This window comes from Cyprinodon variegatus, unplaced genomic scaffold (assembly GCF_000732505.1).
Source record: "Cyprinodon variegatus isolate N-32 unplaced genomic scaffold, C_variegatus-1.0 Scaffold302, whole genome shotgun sequence".
Lineage (NCBI taxonomy): Eukaryota > Metazoa > Chordata > Actinopteri > Cyprinodontiformes > Cyprinodontidae > Cyprinodon > Cyprinodon variegatus.
In genome coordinates, this window is record NW_015150755.1 from 441,029 (window position 1) to 447,281 (window position 6,253).

Here is a 6,253-nt window from a genome sequence, read left to right on the forward strand (position 1 = left end):
GGTCACGGGATTCCGGTGGGATTCCCGTGGGATGGGAGTCAGTATTAGTAACGATCACGTGATTGGGACGGTACAGGATTAACCATTAACGGGAGCAGACAGGAGCGGGAGCAAACCAATAGTAACTAAAAAAAACTAGGATCGATGCCAAAAAATAAAATAAAATAGAAAAAAAAATCCAGTACCTGGCACCGCCATTTTGTAGTTTTTTCCTTGAAGCCTACACTATAATGCAAGTCAAAAAAACTACACGAGCCAAAAACCAGTGTTTAACCGCGCTCAAAAACAACAAGAATGGAAGTGGTGCAGGAGCGGGAGACAGTCTGAATGGGAGCGGGATATGGGAGTGGGAGTAATTTCACCAGGAGTGGGACGGGACAGGATTTAGATTTCTACTCTGGCCCGGGATCGGGACGGGACACAAGTTTTTTCTGTGGGAGTGGGACGGGACAGGAGTGAAAATACACTCCCGTGTCAGTCTCTAATGTGGACTAACACCAAACATCATAAAATGAGCATGACTGCATCGCGGCATATATTTACTATTAAATTCATGTAAATCTCATACTCAACTTAAAGTCAAACATGAATCCAACATTATTTAGCTATTAACATTAAGTTTATCAGGAACGATAACAATGCCCTAAAAAAAAATAGGATGATATTATTGAAAGCTGATCAAAAATATCATATTCAAAAATAAAAGGTTTAGAAAAGCTGCAACACACACAGCAGTCCAAATTACATTTAAATGGTCTACATAGTGTAAATTCTGAACACTTACTGTTTAAATAGATAAAAATAATAATTTAGGAACATTTATGACTTCATTGTGTGTTTGACACCGATGATGAACACAACTACAGAAAATAACTTGGTAACTAATATGATGTTAAAATAATATGAGCAGACATATAACAGAGACATTTGTGTGTGTGTAGATATATATACACACACACATATATATGCATTTCATTGTCCATGTTTTTGTCCATGTTTCGGCACTGTAGCGTAGACAATGTTCAATATAAAAAGCCAAAGTGCATCAATCATTATTCACGTAGAATCCATACATGTCCCACTCCACCGACAGCATCACCTGCAGATAAAACATCATAGCTCTGTAGTGAAAGACTAAAGCATTCCTTGCTTAAACTGAGTGTTAGAGCTATAATGGTTCATCTGACAGGAAATAAAATTCTAAACAATTACATTGACTAATGATGCCTGAGTGTTGAGTTGTGAGTTTGGGAGTTGCAAATTATATTTTCCAGGGGGAAAAATAAAATAAACTGCTCTTTAAATTTAAATAATAAGTTGAACTTGTCTGAATAATAATATTAAAATCAATTAATGATTACAGTCTTTTAGTCTGCTCTTCTATAATCATCTGGCCAGCTAGTTACCCATTATTACCTTCTAATAGGGCAATATATTTTAGGTTGCGCTGTCAAACAGCACAGGAAAAATGTGATCAGATTAGTGAATTAGCTGAAACAAGGTATTGCGGATTTGAGGGAAGTTAAATTGTCTAAATGTGCATACGGTGCTGTGAAGGTTGCCCTTCCAATACATTCATTATTAATACAAAGCGACCCTGTGTTGGCAGAAAAAACATAAAGCAGTAGATGAGTGTTCGGAGTGCCAAATGGCCTTCATATCAACTTTCAGCAGTTTTGTCTCTAAGCTGATGGACAAAGGGATAAACCCACGCCGTCTCTGCCAGCATGAGAAAAGCTAATCAGAAACATACCCTGGAGCTATAGCTTTCACAAACCTTATTTTTTACTCATAAATATCTCAGCAAAGGTTAAAAACCTCAGCTTATCCCTGCTTTGACAACATGAGGCATAAAGCAAAGGTCAGCTCTTATTTATCTATTAAATAAAACACATTCAACATTTACTCTCCTAAAGTTCTCTTACGCAACAATAAATGACCAGCATTTAAATCTGGAACTACAAAAGGGCACTGATTCAGCCATCTGCAGAAAAAGTTATGTCAGAAAAAATAGAGAATGTTTCCATTTAGCTCAGGGATCAGTTTTGTGGCTCTGCTATCTTTTTCATGAGTTGCGATAGGATGGATCAGAAGATGGACAAATGAACTGAGCCTCATCTGTTGATCTGCAGTGGACTTTTCTGGTCGATAGCTCAAAGAAAGTAATGCCAGACAGAGAGATGTATGGATTTCTTTTTTTTCTGTTATGTTTTGTCTTCTTTCAGATTGATTTCTGACCCTGTAGATCACTTAAGACAGTCCAAAAACTTTTAGGATGGCCACAGGGTCTTTAGCATCTTTAGCAAGTTTGCTCTTTAGCCTCATGTAATGTGTTGTTGTCAGCTTGCAGGTTGTTCCAGAGCTGGGCTGAATAGGGAGAAAGCCGTACAGAGCATAAACTCTACACACGTTGTGACGGGTGGCTTATTTTCCACGCAGATTGTACACGTGTCAAGCATAATGCTCTTGGACATCTGATTACCTTGTTTTTTGGGGTTTCTTTTTGTATAGATGCATAAATTAAACATTTAATCAAGATAGATGGGATAAGGAGCTTTGTCATCTATGGGGACCTCAGAGTACTGCTACTTCTCCTCCTTACACTGGAAAAAACGATCTAGGAATAAGTAAATTAGTAAACAAATTAAGTGTATTTATCCTTAATTATTCGAGTAGGTAAAGGAGATAGTTGCCAATGGAATGAGTGTTTTTACTTTTATAATTAGATAAAATGCACCTGAAATAAGACAATGTAATTGACATTTCTTATTTTGAGTGTAAATTGTCTTGTTCCATTGGCAAAATGTCTATTTTTCCTCCTCAATTTAAGAACAAATGCACTTTTTTTAAGAAGGAATGAATTATCTAGATTTTGATTTTTTTTGTTCCTGTGTATAAGGCAGGGATGTCAAACTGGTTCCACAAAGGGCCGTGTGGCTGCAGGTTTTCTTTCCAACTAAGCAGTAGCGCACCAGACACCATCCCTCTCATCAAGTCATCATGTTAAGATTGGACTCACTTAATGAGAGGACAGGAGTCTGGTGTGCCATTGCTTGGTTGGAAAGAAAACATGCAGCCACACGGCCCTTTCTGGAACCAGTTTGACACCCCTGGTATAAGGGATCTGCTGAGTTGGTTTAGGCATCTCACTCAGATGCTTATTAAATGATCTTCTTTGGAGATTTTCTTAGAGTGAGGCCTACATCAGGGTTTCTGATCACTGGTCCTCAGGGCCCGATGTTTAACACGTTTTACGTATTTGCCTCCAAACTCCTGACTTGAAGATAAAGGGGATCAACAGACTTTTGCAGCATTCGATGTCTGCCAAGGAGGTAATGCAATCATTTAAATCAGGTATTGTTGAGTAGAGACACATATAAAACATGAAGGACAGTGGGCTCGAATGACCAGGGTGAGGAAACCCTGCTCTAGGTCATCTCATAGTGAAAAGGAAAACCCAACGTAGAACTTGTCGAAGTGACTACAAGTCTCTTGTGGCTAGAGAATGGCTTGGATCCCCTTTAAAATAGCTGGAGAGTGTTCTCTTCTCTTCATCAAAAGCAGCCAACTGCAATATTTCAAGCATACTATGAGTAAGCCTACCTCTGGAGACTTTTGGGTATGTCCAAATGAGAGGAAATCTTTGGGCAGCCTCAGAAATTGCTGGAGGGTTACACATCCTTTTCAGCCTGGAAAAGACTTTGATATTTCCAGAATGAGCTGGTGACAGTTGATGGTAGAGGGAACATGTGGATCTGCCACTTGTTACCCAATCTTGGATAAACAGATGGCAGTGGCTAGCTGGTTTTACATTCTAATATTCTGGAGCTGTTAATGTTAGCAGGGCACATCAGTCTGTCTTCTGTCATTAATCAAAATATTGCCTCTAGATTTTTTCTATTTCCTATGCTCTTAGTTTTAAGCACCTGGAAAATATCTACACTGCTGCAGCCTAATTAGGAAGTTCTACACTTTTACGATCTCAGCAGCAGTTGTCATGCAAATCTTACACTCTGCTGATATATTGATTGGTCGGACAGATGCAAACAGCAGGATCCAATGGCAACACCATGTCTGCATGTAGAGAAAAGTAATACAACCTGATGAGCCTGTGCTGGTTCGAAACTTGGCCAGTTTAATGTGCTTCTGTACCTAAATCGTTCAGATCAGATCAACAGATCATCAATATGAAATATTTTGAACTCAATATTACTTGTTTCTTGACGGCTGCATAGAAGCAAAAAACCAGCAAGTTTGAATAAAACTAAATGATCTGCTCAGTATGTGGCTTTTTGAAATAAAGCTTTTAATATTATGCTATCATGATATAGATTTTCTTTTTTAATGTCAGTGAATAAAATCTAAAAAGGACAAAAGGCCAAGCATCTAATCTTCATTTAAATAATACCCTCAAAATCAAGAGAAAAAACTAAGGAGACAAAGTAGTATCAATCAGACTGACAATATAATTAAGGGATTGTATAGATTTTCCATTAAACATCCTATTTAGAAAGGACAAATGCTGATTCTTTACCTATTAAACATTTAAAACAAAAGATACTGAAAAAGTATATGTAAGATCCACTGGCAAAGGGATGCAGATTTATATAAAAAAAGCAATTGTTTGGTGAAATACAACTCTTTCGAGGGTGCTAAAAAAAATAGTTTGCAACCAGGATCATGATAAGGTTTCATTATGCATGGACAAAAGAGGAGATGACTTTAAGAGAAAAATATTATACATTTTTATCTGCATTGCCCTCCTCTGTAAAGTGAATGTAGAGCATTTCCACTTGAAATATGAAGCAGGAATTTTATTTTTTTTGTTTGTTTTTTCTTTATAAATCTCCTTGTATGAGCAATATGCTGAAAATAGCTTCTGTCTACAGATGAGAGCCCTCAGGGACACATCTAGAGAATCTGGATCCGTTATACAAAGCTTATCTCCGAATACTTTATCTGAAAAGCTTGCTCCTTGAGGAGAAAGAAAACCAATTTTCAATGTATTTCTTTTGTACATTTTTCCTCATAATGTGGACCCAACCACTGGAAGAGAGGGACCCTAGAGTGCAAATATTATATAGATATTATTTGAACTGCACATGGCAACCTCAATATGCTCTCTGAAGCTCGCACCAGTTCAAAGTTTAGACAAAGATATAAATAAAGTTTTCTCTACGCCCCTTTCAGCCGTTTTATGTCCAGTCTGACGCGCGTCTATTTAGTTAAAAGCATAAGAAAAGACTGCGGCCATTTTTCAAAAATTGATGACGGCCTCGCATAAATTATGCAAACTTTTGTCCTTGTGCCAAGCAGTGCATCTACTGAATAATAATTACGAAAGGGACTTGGGGAAATGAGCATGCAGAATATGAACCAAATGCTGATATGCCCTGTCTTCTGTGCCTCAAGCAAAGCAAAGGAGAAAATAGTGGGGAATAAATGGAGACAAATTTGACAACCATTGAATTAACTCTTGGGTCCTGTCTCTTTTGATAGTTTGTTGCTCACCCACAACTGCCATTTGGTACCAACGCATTGCTAAGTTTTTTAAATCAACTGAATTGACATTAAGATTTTAAAAAACGCTTGATCGACCCATGGTTTTTCATTAATATACTCTTCACAGCTTTAAAACAGAGTTGAATTAAATCATAACTTCTGTAATGCAAATTTCCCTGTATCTAATATTATCAGATTTTTCTTTTATTATGAATTATTACTTACTTGACTATGTTTAAAACACAAACATAAGACACTTTGATACCCAAGTCTCTTCAGTATGAGGGTACACAAGGACATGTTGATGCTAAATCAAACCTCTGGCATGAACAAAGCAGCAGAAGGATAGTTGTAGGTGATCTGATATGCAAATGCAATCACTTTATTTGCTAATCTGCATGGTGTCCCCCGTTGGCAAGACATAGGTGTCTAATTCAGGTGAATTGGATCCTGTTCTTTGTACCAGAGGGCACTGAGCTAAGCCTCCATTAGCTAAACAGCTTCCTTTGCCTTTTTTATGCAATTAAAAGCCAAATTAGAAAGAGGGCTTAGGATGAGGTATAATTATGTTATGTTTAGTGACAATTAACAGAGTAAACAAAAATAGTCTTCCCAGAAAATTATTTTTAGGACTTTCTAAAAACCTTTTTTTTTTTTGGACATTAGGTTTTCATCAAGTTTAATATATTATCAATATATTCTAAAAAATAAAATAAAATAATAATAATGTATATATATATATATATATATA

General features: G+C 36.9%; 1 protein-coding gene across 20 annotated transcripts in view; it reads right to left on the reverse strand.

Moving 5' to 3' along the window:
- The window catches only part of LOC107090598 (adhesion G protein-coupled receptor L3-like), a 324,724-nt gene that overhangs the window by 259,245 nt on the left and 59,226 nt on the right, over positions 1–6,253 (reverse strand). The gene's annotated exons all lie outside the window — the stretch shown is intronic.